Source organism: Cibotium barometz, chromosome 23 (assembly GCF_041138505.1).
Source record: "Cibotium barometz isolate CiBa-2024 chromosome 23, ASM4113850v1, whole genome shotgun sequence".
Classification (NCBI taxonomy): domain Eukaryota; kingdom Viridiplantae; phylum Streptophyta; class Polypodiopsida; order Cyatheales; family Cibotiaceae; genus Cibotium; species Cibotium barometz.
The window spans coordinates 56,053,065-56,066,002 of record NC_141068.1 but is presented as its reverse complement, the minus strand read 5'-3'; the positions used below and the strand labels follow the sequence as shown (position 1 = coordinate 56,066,002).

General features: G+C 51.4%; 1 protein-coding gene across 1 annotated transcript in view; it reads right to left on the bottom strand.

Annotated features, from left to right (window-relative positions):
• The window catches only part of LOC147626119 (putative serine protease EDA2), a 186,370-nt gene that overhangs the window by 97,026 nt on the left and 76,406 nt on the right, over positions 1 to 12,938 (bottom strand). The gene's annotated exons all lie outside the window — the stretch shown is intronic.

The following is a 12,938-nucleotide window of genomic DNA, read 5'->3' as shown; positions in this document are numbered from 1 at the left end:
AGAGCTAGGGAGCAGTGTCGTTGGCGACCAGAGGATTTCATTCGAAGACCATATCTTCTGTGCATAGCTTTTAGGTGCTAGAAATGAAGGGAAAATTGAGTGCTATCCGATGATGTGCTTTTTGGAAAATCAAAGCTCACAGTCAGCGCAGAGGCGACTGTTTCACCATTTCTTTCTCCATCGTGTTATCGGCGCTGAAGCGACCATTATGGATTAACAAAAATAAAAAAATCGACGTGTTCACTCATCGCATCATTCAGATAAGCTTAATTTTAAAACCACTTTGTTACTTTAGAAAAAGGGCACGACATATAAGTCCTTAAAAGATTTGGAATATATGGGAAAAAGCTTGTGAACAAGATATAATTTTGGGGGAACTTGGAGTTTTGTAAAATCACGGAAGATGGCCTTGTTTCTGCTTGACTGAGTTTTGGAAATTATGTACATGAAATAGCTATGCCGTATTCTATCTTTTGCTTGTGAAATGTTAGAATATTAAGGCAGGTTTTCAGGTGAAAAAGAGCATCATGATATCATGGTTTTAATGGCACTGGATGTAAAGGATGTAACTGGACACATGTTTATTGGAAAAATGGGAAGGCTTTGTTATGCCCACATGTGAATGGTTCAAAGGATTTCATGCAATTTTGTGCAATCAACGGAATGATTTCAAGGATGTATTGAGGTGAATCGACACATGTATTGTCATTGGAAATAGTGATGTTCAATACTCCTTGGGAAATTTTGTGCGTGAGTTTCCTTGTTGGATTTGACATTCACTCTCACAGCTAGAAGTTTCGTACTTTCCTGGCTGTACCGCACACTCCACGACAACGTGCACATATGTGAAGCAGGGTTGTGGATACAAGTGCCTGCAAGTACAGTTTGGTACCGTTGCTTTCTCCAGTGCTGTTTCACGAGCTGAATTTGGTAAGCTCCGTTTCTGTTCATCTATCTCTCTTTCTACTGCTTGATGTCTGTTGTAGATATGAGTTATCTGGCCCCTTGTGAGAGGAGGGGTATGGCAGATTGACAAGGGTTGAGACAGAGTTTGGACAGCATATGTATGTATGAGCTGAGATGATGTATCATGCACTTGAGTTATGCCAGATGTATGCCCATGGCTGCCCTGCTTAGTGGTCTTGGCTGATCAGAGGGAGGCACAGTGTGTTATTGTGGAACACAGATCTGTGTGCATAGATCCTCTGTGCTAAGAAGGATTTGTGGGCCGTCAGATTGGACATACAGGTGTAATCTCTTGGCTGATTTTTGTTGTACTCAGCCATCCATATTATTTTAATTGAATAAAGAAATACCGCAAGGGGCGCCAAGCTTTGGGGCCAACAGGTGTCGCTGTGTTTTCAGATTTGGGCACTCTAGCTGCAATCTGTTTTGTTTTCACATCTAGACTACAAGTGGACGGGTGACTGCTAGTCTACCGCACTCTGGTTTCTATCAGAGGCCGGTTTCAAGGTTCCGTTGCCGGGACCAATCATCAACTTTCTGAAGGGGGTGAGCTCGTGGTTGCTTTGAAGAAAGCCATCGCTGAAAATTCAGCAAACATGTCTGATATAGAGGAAGAGTACTTCTATCATGAAGAAGAAGAGCAAGAGACTTCTCCGGAGAGAGACGTATCTGAGGATATTTTTGCAGGAGAACAGGCTGCAGATGTTGAGCCTTATGAGGATGTAACACAGCCAGAAGATGTGCATGGTAAAGAGGATGATGATGCTCGGTTCAAAGATCGCTTGGCTAGGGTTATGGATACTTTTTTGCAGCTCACACAGAGTGAGAGATTTGCTGAATTTATGAGATCTCGCACAGAGCCCCGCACAGAGCCCGAGAAAAAGAAGAAGAAGGTTCGTTCTAAGAATCTTCCACAGGGTCATAGTGGTGCCATCCCACAGGAACCATCTTTTGGCCAGTTTCCGAACATACAGCATGCTTATGGTGCAAACTCACAGAGTTCCTTCTATGGACAGCCACCTATTCCTCAGCAGAATATGCATCCAGGTTATTTTGGTGGTGGCTCGGTGTTCCAATCCATGACTGTGGGTTACCCTCAGGGAGGCATGGGTATCTATGGGCCTTTTGGAGCTAATTTTCAGCCTGGTATGCAGGGGAATATGTATGGTGGTATGCAGTCCGGTATGGCTGGAAATATGTTTGGAAGCATGCAACCTGGGATGCAAGGCAATATGTTTGGTGGTATGCAGCCAGGTATGCATAATGGAATGTATGGAAATATGGCTGGAATGTATGGTATGCCTGGCATGGGAATGGGAAATGTTGACCCAATGATGGGTATGAATGTTGGGGGCAGCAATCTTACGAAACCACTTCCATATGATAATCTAACGCCTATGGGAAAGGCGAAGGATTACAAGGAAGGGGGAGCTGCAGTGAAGTTTGACACTTTCAGTGGGGCCAAGGATAAACTTAAAGCACTTACCTTTTTACAGCAGTTTGATGCTGCTTTTTCTGGTGGGAATTACACAGAGTCCTCTAAGGTGAGGAAAGCTGCCACTTTTCTCAAGGGCAATGCTTTGCAGTGGTGGTCTACTCTTCTTTTGCAGGGCATAGCACCCACCACATGGGTCCAATTCAAACAGGTTTTCTCTTCCGTATGGCTCACATCTACATTTGAGGTGGATGTTATGACCGCATGGCACAAATTGGATGCTTCAAAGTGTGATAGTTTGGAGGATTATAACAAGAAGTTTTGGGAAGCATTACTCCCAGTGACTTCCTATCGTGCCGTGCCATTATCTGAGCAGGTAGAGAAGTATTGTTGTGGGCTGGAGGTACGAGATTATTGTATAAAGACAAGAGTAACGAACATGTCACAGATGATTGAAAATGCTATGACAGCTAATGCGTTACTCACAGGTGGTTCATCTGGGTTTAAAGGCAGTAAGAAATTGGGCAAGAAAGCTGAAAAATTTGGGCATGCTTCTCGTGATGCTAAAGGGTCTACAGAGACAAAGTATAAGAAGTTGCCAATGCCCAAGAGGACTTCTGAGGAAAGACAGGTTTTGAGAGATGCTCAAAAGTGTTTTTACTGTACTGAAGAGGGGCATATGTCATTCAATTGTCCCAAAAGAAAGTCCCAAAAGGACCCTGACAATAAAGGAGAGCCCAAGCCAAAGAAACCAAAGCCTTCTGCAGGCTTAGTTCCTGATCTTGTGGGGGAGCAGCTAGGTGGTGAAGCTACAGAGTTGTGCAGGGCATGGGGCAAAGTGAGAGATCAGAATGCCTTGATCTTCTTTGACACAGGTGCTAGAGCCAACTTCATTTCACCAGATTTGGCTGGCCGATTGGGGATTCGCGCAGAGGAGATGGGGCCGTTACATGAGGCAAATATGGCTTGTCCAGGGTATGCAGAACCCGTTACTCCTATCATTGGGAAGCTTCGGCTTCATTTGCAGGGTTATGTGGACAGCGAAGAGTTCTTCATCATGCCTTTGGATGGCTGTGATGTTTTGTTGGGGATGCCATGGTGCCACAGGGTACATGCGGTGGTGGATACTTACAATAGGAAAATCACTCTGACTCATAGAGGGAAAGAGCATGTATTGGATGTAAAACTCAAAGGGGAATCTATTCCTATTGTATCCGCTTCGGCGATTTCATCAGTAATGAAAAAGCATCTTTCCGCGTACTTGATTTATGTAAAGGATGCACAGGATGATGAGTCTAAGTCTAATTTGTCTATGTTAGATAAGGACAGGACTGATTTCTTAAGTGGGTTTCAAGATTGTTTTTCCGAGTCATTGCCAGGAGAATTACCTCCTGAGAGGCCAGAAGATCATGCCATAGATCTGATTCCTGGTAGTACTCCACCGAATAGACCGCCGTACCGTGTTAGTGCAGCCCAACAGGAAGAGATTATGAGTCAGGTGCAGGAGCTTTTGAATAAAGGGTTGATACAGCCTAGCTCATCACCCTTTTGCTCACCTGTACTCAGTGTGCAGAAGAAGGATGGTTCTTGGCGCATGTGTATTGATTACAGGGCGCTGAACAAGAATACCATCAAGAATCGATTCCCCATATCGAGGATCGATGACATCTTGGACCGCTTACACGGCTCCACAGTCTTTAGTCGTATTGACTTGAAAAGCGGGTATCATCAGATACGCATTAGACCCGAGGATGTGCATAAGACAGCATTCCAAACCACGTTTGGGTTGTATGAGTTCTTGGTTATGCCCTTTGGTTTGACAAATGCGCCTGCCACATTTAACAGAATGATGGACAGGATTTTCAGGCCTCATAGAGAGTTTGTGGGCACCTTCTTTGATGATATGATTGTGCATTCACGAACTGAGGAAGAGCATAGAAGACATTTGGCCATTGTGTTTGCAGAACTCAGAAACCATAGGCTGGTTGTAAATGGCAAGAAGAGTGAGTTCTTTTTGCAGGACATACATTTCTTAGGGCATATTGTGTCTGGTCATGGAGTCCGTATGGATCCAGCAAAGGTGGAAGCAATACTTAATTGGCCAGCTTTGAGGACCGTGCATGATGTACGCAGCTTTCTAGGATTGTGTTCCTATTACAGGCGTTTACATACGGCACTTTGCTGAAATTGCTTCGCCTCTTCATGCTTTGACGAAGAAAGCAACTCCGTTTAGATGGGCTGATCGGGAAATTACAGCATTCAAAAAGCTCAAAGAAAAGCTTACTTCGGACCCAGTTTTGGTATTACCGGACCTCCGAAAGACTTTTGTTGTCCAGTGTGATGCATGTGGAAGTAGCATTGGTGCAGTTCTCATGCAAGAGGGACATGTCATAGCCTATGAGAGTAGAGTTTTGCAAGATGCTGAGAAGCATTTACAGGTGTATGAGAAAGAGATGTTGGCTGTAATTCACGCTCTTTCTACTTGGAAACACTACTTGCTTGGGGCTGATTTCACTGTGCAGACAGATCATCAGACCTTGCGATATTTCCTCACGCAGACCAAGCTTTCAGAGAAGCATATGCGTTGGGCAAACTTTTTGTCAATGTTTCACTTCCAGATTGTGCATGTGGAAGGCAAAAAGAATGTAGTGGCAGATGCTTTGTCACGCAAGCCACAGGTCTCTGCAGTTTCACTTGCTTATCATCATGAGCTTGATGAAATGAAAGAGCAGTATGCCCATGATGAGGATTTTGAAAGGTTGTATGATCAGATGTCTGAGGGTCAGCGGCATGAGTACTATACTCTCAGAGATGGGTTTTTATTGATGCATGGCAGACTGTGTGTTACCAGGCCATTGCGACTCAAGGTTATGATTGAAAGTCATGCTCCACCGTATGCAGGTCATAGAGGTATTGACGCCACGGTCAAAGCTGTGGAGACTTTCTTTTATTGGCCAACCTTGAGAAGAGATGTTGATGCCTTTGTGAGGCAATGCATCGTATGTCAGAAGGTAAAGTTTGACCGTCAGAAGACACCAGGGTTATTACAGCCTTTACCTATTCCGGATAGACCTTGGAAGAGCATTGCCATGGATTTTGTATTTGATCTTCCACGGACACAAACGGGAAATGATGGCATCTGGACTATCATATGCACGTTCAGTAAGCAAGCACATTTCATTCCTGTGCGGAAGACGATCAAAGTGGATCATATGGTGAAGTTGTTCATGGCGAACATCTTCAAGTATCATGGCTTGCCTACGTCTATCATTAGTGACCGTGATCCACGGATGACGAGTTTGTTTTGGAGAGGGTTGTTTGACAACATGGGTACAACTCTCAAGTTTTCATCGTCATTTCATCCACAGACAGATGGTCAGTCAGAAGAGGCTAACTCTACAGTGTTGGATCTTCTCAAGTGTTATGTGTCAGAGCACAAGCAACAATGGGAAAAGTATCTTCCTTTGGTGGAGTTTGCATATAACAACACTGTACATAGCTCGACAGGCAAGGCGCCTTTTGAGATTGTGGAAGGAGGGAAGAAGGTTCCACCCATTTTGCATACAAAGGATAAGATCTTTGAGGCTGATCAGTATGTGGAGAGTTTGGATGAAGCTTATCGGAGAGTTAAGTTGGCCCTCCAGAAAACTCAGCAGAAGCAAAAGAAAGCTGCAGACCGTCACAGACGTGATTTACAGTTTGCATTGGGTGATTGGGTTCTTTTGCGTTTTGAAAAGGCTAGACTCAAGAAAATGAAGGGTAAAGAGCGCTTATTCCCTAAGTTGAGCATGCGATATTATGGGCCTTTTCAGGTTTTGGAAAAGATTGGTGAGGTAACCTATCGATTGAAGTTACCAGATCACTGGAGGATTCACAATGCTTTTCACGTGAGTCTTCTTAGACCTTTCCGTGGGGATGTGCCTGAGGATGTATCAGATGAGGCTCAGCCGGAAGTTGAGGAACTTGATGAGGTTCTGATTCCAGAGCAGATACTGGCACATAAAGAAAGGAAGGTACGAGGTAAAGTTTCCCGTCGCTATCTTGTGAAGTTCAAAAACTATTCACCGATGGATGCGAAGTGGATGGAGGAAGGTGACTTAACAGATTCACCTCAGGTTTTGCAACTTTATCTCGATGCCTTTGAGTTAGAGCCGACTCTTATTGTGGCTCATTCACGTTCAGCAGAGCATGGGTCTGGAGCATTACCTGATGCTCAAGAGGGGGGTAGCACCTCCACTCCCTTGATACAGACAAGCTCAGATGACATCTAGAGGTCACTTGGTGCAGTTTTTATCTCACCCGAAGGTACTGAGGCTAACAGTACATCTGTTTATGGGACTTCTATGATATATGTGTACTAGTCACATGGGATTTTTGTGGATATGTATGGTTCACAGTGGTATACAACTTGGACTATTACTATGCCATTAATTTGCAGTGAATGATGATACATGTGTATGGCTTAGAGAGATTGGGACGCTGATCTTGCCATATTGTATATTTCACTTTGGATATTTTGATGCATCACCAGAATGCAATTGAGGACGCTTGCCATTTTTCAAGAGGGGGGTATGTCATGGCCCTGTGAAAATGGAACAGTACAAGTGTGGGCATGGTGGTTGCAGAGTCAGAATATTTTATGATTCACATGGGGGGTGCCCGGACAGAGTTTAAGATGTGTGGACATCCCTAGGTGTGAAGGGGGGGGACTAGAAATATTAAACTTTAATATTTATTAAAGTTTGCCCCTAGGCCTTAGTGGCCCTAGGGAACTTCTATAGTTTGGGGCCCTAGGGATTATTATGGGGAGGAGGGTCACTCCACTTTTGGAGTAAGTGTTTCTCTCTCCTCTCTCTCTCTCTTCCCTTTTGGGAGTCGTGGAGCAAAAGGGACACACAAGCGTGGAAAAGCACAGGGAAGAAGGAGGCGGCTGCTGTATCTGTGCTGTAGCTGCTGTTTTTCTGTGAGCTGTGTGTTGAAGAAGGCCGTACAACCCTGTACGACTGCAGGTACTGTTGTGGACAAAGAGGCGCAGAGCTGTGGGACAGACAGGTGGCTGCGACTGTTGAATCCAGGCTGTACAGTGCTGTACGACTGCAAGTACAGCTCTGTACTTTCTGCAGGTACACTGTACGGCCAGTTCTGGGGCAAGTACAAGAGCTGGGCAACACTGTTGCAGACAGCGCAGGCGACCCGTAGCAAAATTCAGCAGGCGGCTACTTCTGGTTCTCTGCAGAAACAGCCCGTACCGTCAAGTACAAGCAAGTACAGTTAAGAACAAGCAAGTACAGTGCTGTTTTTCAGATCTGTACTTTCAAAGACAGCATAGAGGGGTCTTCTAAATCCATCCTCAACTTCTTCTCAACAAGAATCTGATTTTGAGTATCGTCAAGGTACCTAACTGACGAATTCGCCTGCGAGCCACCCCCCCCTCCCCCCCCCCGCTGCTTCTCGCCGTCGCGCCCCCCTCTCCCCCCCGCCAGTCCCCCGCTTACTCCTCCGTGCTCTCCCCCGCCTCCTTCTATGCGCCCTTACTCGCCATCTCTCCCCTGCCTTCTGCCTCGCATCCTCCCCCGCCTCCTTCCTCATTTCCTCCCCCGCCTTCTTCCCCCCCCGCCTTCTCCTCCTCCGCCTCCTTCCACGCTGCCTCCCCCGCCACCCCCCCCCCCCCCCCCGCTTGCTTCCTTCCCCCGACATCTCTTCCCTCTACCCCCCTCGCCTCCTTCTCCTCCGCCTCTCTTCTCTCCCCCGCCACCTCTCCCCCCTCCGCCTTCTCCTCCGCAGCGCGTCTCTTCCCCTCCGCCTTCTCCCTCTCCTCCCCCTCCGTCTCGCCCCTCCCCCCACCGCTAGCTCCCTCCCGCCTCAGCTCCCCCCTCCCCTCCCCTGCCCCGCCCCCGCTATCCTGTAGCCCTCCGCCTCTCCTTTTCCTCGCAGGGCTGTGTCCCTCCCGTTGGTGACCCCGGTTTCTGGCCTTTTCCCTCTGCAGGACTCCATGGAAGCCGCTCCGACTACCCCTGCCGATTCCGGTCTCCGTCTGGAGTTCACAGCTGAAGATCTTCAGTTGTTTGTTTCCACAGTATCCGCTCTTGAGGCCTCCTCCTTGGTCTGCAAGATAGTGGGTAGCCGTCCGATGCGGAGAGAGCTTCGCGACCTTCTGCAAGGCAGCCTTGTTGGCGTGCCCGCCAAGATCGTCAGCGTAGATTTTTTGGGACGTGGCTACTACCAGGTGGATTTCGAGTCCCCCCAGGCAGCTCAGATGGTGCTGGCTCGGAGCCCCATTGCCCTCCGCTCATCCCGGGCGTTCCTGGCGCGATGGACTCATGGTTTCGACCCCGCTTCTGACCCGCTAGCAGGCGCGACAAGTTTCCCCGTCACTATCTGCTTTCCTGGACTCCGTAGGGAGTACTTGCCCCTCTTGTCATCCATTGGCAAGGCGTTCGGGCAGGTGGTGGAGACGCCTCAGACAGCGGCCTCAGTGATTGCTCGGGCAGCAGGACTCCCGGCCATTCGTGTTGTGGTTCCGTCACCGGAGTCCCTCCCGAAGACGATCCTCCTCCCTTGTCTTTCTGGAGGACATCTGATACAGCGCGTGGAGTATTCGGGCCTCCCCGGCCAGTGTTACACATGTCGGGAGATGGGCCATCTCGCACGCGCCTGTCCCCGCAAGGGGGCTCATCCTTCATGCTATGCCGCCTCTCGACCCCCTGCAGGAGACCCCAGGGGTGGCCATCCACCTCAGAGACCGGACATCCCTGGCTCGCCACAGCAGGCGCCATCACCTGACGAGCAGGCCCCGGCGGAGGATGCCGCGCAGACCCAGGAGGCTGGCGGATGGCAGGAGGTTCGCCGGCGGAAACGCCCGGCCCGCAGGGACCGTCGCAGACGCCAGCAGGCAGCACAGGCTGGCGGACAGGCGACTCGGGCTGGCGGACAGGCGACTCCGGCACTTATGCTCCAGTCAGGGATAGGCGGCCAGCAGGTCCCACCCCGATGGACGAGGATTCAGACTCAGTGCCCACTGAGGCCGCTAGTGGAGCCTCCGACGTGGAGACCCCGCTCCCGCCTTCCCCCGCGGGGGGCCCCGCCCCCTCCTTGGAGCAGATTCCTGAGGATCCCGGGCCGCACTCTGCGACCCCCGGCTCCCCTTCCCCTCACCCGGAGAGCACTCCTTCCACCCCCCCCTCTCCCCCCCCCCCGCCCCCCCCCCTCCCGCCTCCCCCGGCGGCCCCCCCTGACACCTATCCTCTGGCAGATGCCTCTCCATCCTCTCCTCACTCTCCCCCCTCCTCGCCGCGAGCCCCCATCCCTCCCTCGGCCTCTCCAGGATACTTCGCCAGACCACCCACTGCCCCGGGGCAGCGCAGCTGGGTAGGCCAGAGTTCAGTCCAGCGGCTGTTCCACCGCCACTCCGGGCCGGTGGAGATGGCGATCCTAGCTTCGCCCGCCACAGAGTTCTCTCCAACCTCCTCTCGGGGGCCCCCGCGAGTGATGGGGCTACCAGTGGATTACGGTTTATTAGGTGCCTCCAGCTGGATGCTGGCCCGTTCGAGACACTGGTCGCGCCCTTGCGAGTTTGCGTGGTGTGCCATCCCTCTCGTTCTCCTTCAGTGGTGAGCAGCATGGTGGCCTTCTCCTTTCCTCTCAGTGTTGCCCCAGACACAGCATGGGATTGCAACTCTGTAGAGGAAGTTTTGCGTGATCAGATACTGGAGTTTTCTCACCACTTCAGTGGCTTGGGGCTCACGGACCTATTGCAGACCCGATTACACTCAGCCCGCATGAGCTTGTTTGGTATAGGAGATTGGCGGGCGGATCCGGTCCACACCTCAGTTGAGGCGGTGCTACTGATTCTCCTCCATGCCGCCCCGAGGGTGCAGCCTACCTTTAGATACATATATGCAGAGGATTGGTCTCACGCCTATGCCCTGGACAGGGCGAAGGCGGAGTGGGGCTGGACACAGAGACAGGTCACCCTCTTTTTGGAGAGACTCCGCACCCGGACAGACAGTGACTATTCTCCCTCCAAGCCGGCGCCCAAGACTCACAGAGTGGAGGGCAGATCATCCGGGCCGGCTGAGAGGGGTGAGCCAGTGGCAGCTGCTTCACTTTCCATAGCTCATCCATGAGGATCCTCTCATGGAACATCCAGGGTCTCGGTGGACATCGCTGCTACATTGGTCGGGGCAGACTTCGCCAGGAGATCCAGAGGGCTCTCGTTGGAGGACCCATAGATATCCTTTTAATCCAGGAGCACCACCTTTCTGCCGGGCGTACCCGCACCTGCGGGGGCGGGAAGATCTTGCCAGGCAGGAGTCACGCTTTTTGGTCACCGGCATATGGCTCCCAGGGGAACCAGGGTGGAGTATGCATCTCAGTCAGCGAGCAGCTTCTATCCGAGGTTGTGGACTCTGGCACTCTGGTCCAGGGTCGAGCGCAGTGGATCATCCTTCGGGTTGGGGAAGACCGCATTGGCTTCCTCAACTTCTACGCCCCTAATGGGGCGACCGGGAGAGCCGAGTTCTGGAGCACCATTAGGCAGTCCCTCCCCTTGGCAGACCACTGGTGCCTAGGAGGGGATTGCAACATGCTGGAGGATGCAGAGGACAGGATGGGGGGCAGCCAGGAGACCATTCATGGGCCGGAGCTCGCTACCTGGGAGGAACTAGTGCTGCAGGTGAGAGGCCAGGATCCGTGGACTCTCCCGGAGTTTGGCAGGTTGCAGGGGAGTCTATCTTTCTCGCGCTCGGATAGACGGGCCACAGGAGTTAACCTTTCCCGCATCGACAGGTTTTACATTGATGAGTGAGCTTGTGATAGAGGTGGCACTGTGGGCATACTTGCAGGCTCCTCGTTTTCAGACCACTTTCCAGTGCTTCTCCAGATCGAGGACCCTACGAGAGGAGAGCGGGGCCAGAGCGTCCGGATTCCAGATTGTCTCATAGAGGAGCCCGAGATTGCGATCAGAGTTGAGCAGGTCTGGCAGGACCTGCAGTTCAGGAGAGAATCGGCAGCCAGTGGCTTGCAGGAGATCAGTCGGATGCTCAGACAGGCTGCCTTGGACCGTCTGGAGGCCTTCAGAGAGCAGGAGAGGAGCCTACCGAGGAGTCTAGCGTCCCTCCAAAGACTCCAGGAGAGGGATCCTACGAGCCCTTGGATCTCAGAGCAGATGGAGTCAGCTCGCACTGAGATCAGATCCATCGAGGAAAGGAGGGTGGAGTTCCGATTCCATGCTCGGGCTTCTTTTTGGACACAGGCTGGAGAGACAGAGTGACTCGAGATTTCTTTGAGGCGACAGGGCCTCGCTTCAGACGAGAGGGTCTCAGGCGTCTTCGGCAGGCTGATGGCCAGGTTGTGGTGGATCCCCCCAGGGTTCGGGCGATAGCCACAGATTTTTACAGGGATCTTCTCTCTGCTGAGCCAGCAGATGACAGGGTGAGAGAGGCTCGGGAGGCAGTCTGGAGCTTCACGAGACCGGTTGTGCCGGCCCATTTGCAGCACTCCCTTCTCTCCCCCTTCTCGGATACGGAACTGGAGGAGGCTCTTCAGGCATTACCTCGGGGCAAATGCCCAGGAGAGGACGGTCTCTCAGTGGCTTTCTTCCAAAGGTATTGGAGCCTCTTACATAGGGGCTTCAGATTGGCATTCCAGGAGATTATGGAGTCGGGAGTCATGCCGGACAGCATGGCAGAGGGGTTGATTCACTTGATCCCCAAAGAGGGAGGAGACAGACTGGAGATTAGACAGTGGAGACCGATCACCTTGCTAGGCACGGCCTACAAGGTCCTAGCTAAGGCGATCAGCAGGCGGCTTCAGCCTCACCTTCCGGACATCATCCACTCCACGCAGACAGGCTTCATCCAGGATAGGAGCATTCTGGATAACATCTTCTCTTTCTGGGAGGCTACGGCTTTGGCTAGATTTCGGCAGGAGGATCTGGCAGTGCTCCTTCTCGACTTCGAGAAGGCATATGATCGGGTGGACTGGGCCTTCTTGGAAGGCACTATGGACAGGATGGGCTTCCCCCCTCAGTGGATCCGTGGGGTCTCTGCACTCTACACATCGGCTCATAGTCAGGTGCTGATACAGGGCGTGCGCGGAGAGAGGTTCCAGCTCTCGCGCTCGGTGCGGCAGGGGTGCCCCTTGGCGCCTTTTCTTTTTCTTTTTGTGGCGGAGGCCATGAGCACTTTTTTGACGGCACAGGATACAGGTTTGCAGGGCCTCCAGCTTCCCATCCGCACCTCGGAGGAGCTCCTAGACTCGGAGTTTGCGGATGACACTGCTGTCGATCTTCAGGGAGGTGAGGAGAACCTCCGCCGCTTCGCCTCAGCCATGGACAGGTTTTGCAGAGCTTCGGCGCTTTGATCAACTGGCACAAGTCGTGTGGGTTGTGGGTCAGTTCTATGCCCCCCCCGACTTGGAGGCCAGTTGATGGTTTTCAGTGGCTGCCCCCCGGCACTACAGTGCGTTACTTGGGATGCTATGTGGGCATTGATATATCTCCGGAGCAGCAGATAGCCCCCCTTCTTCTGAGCATTCG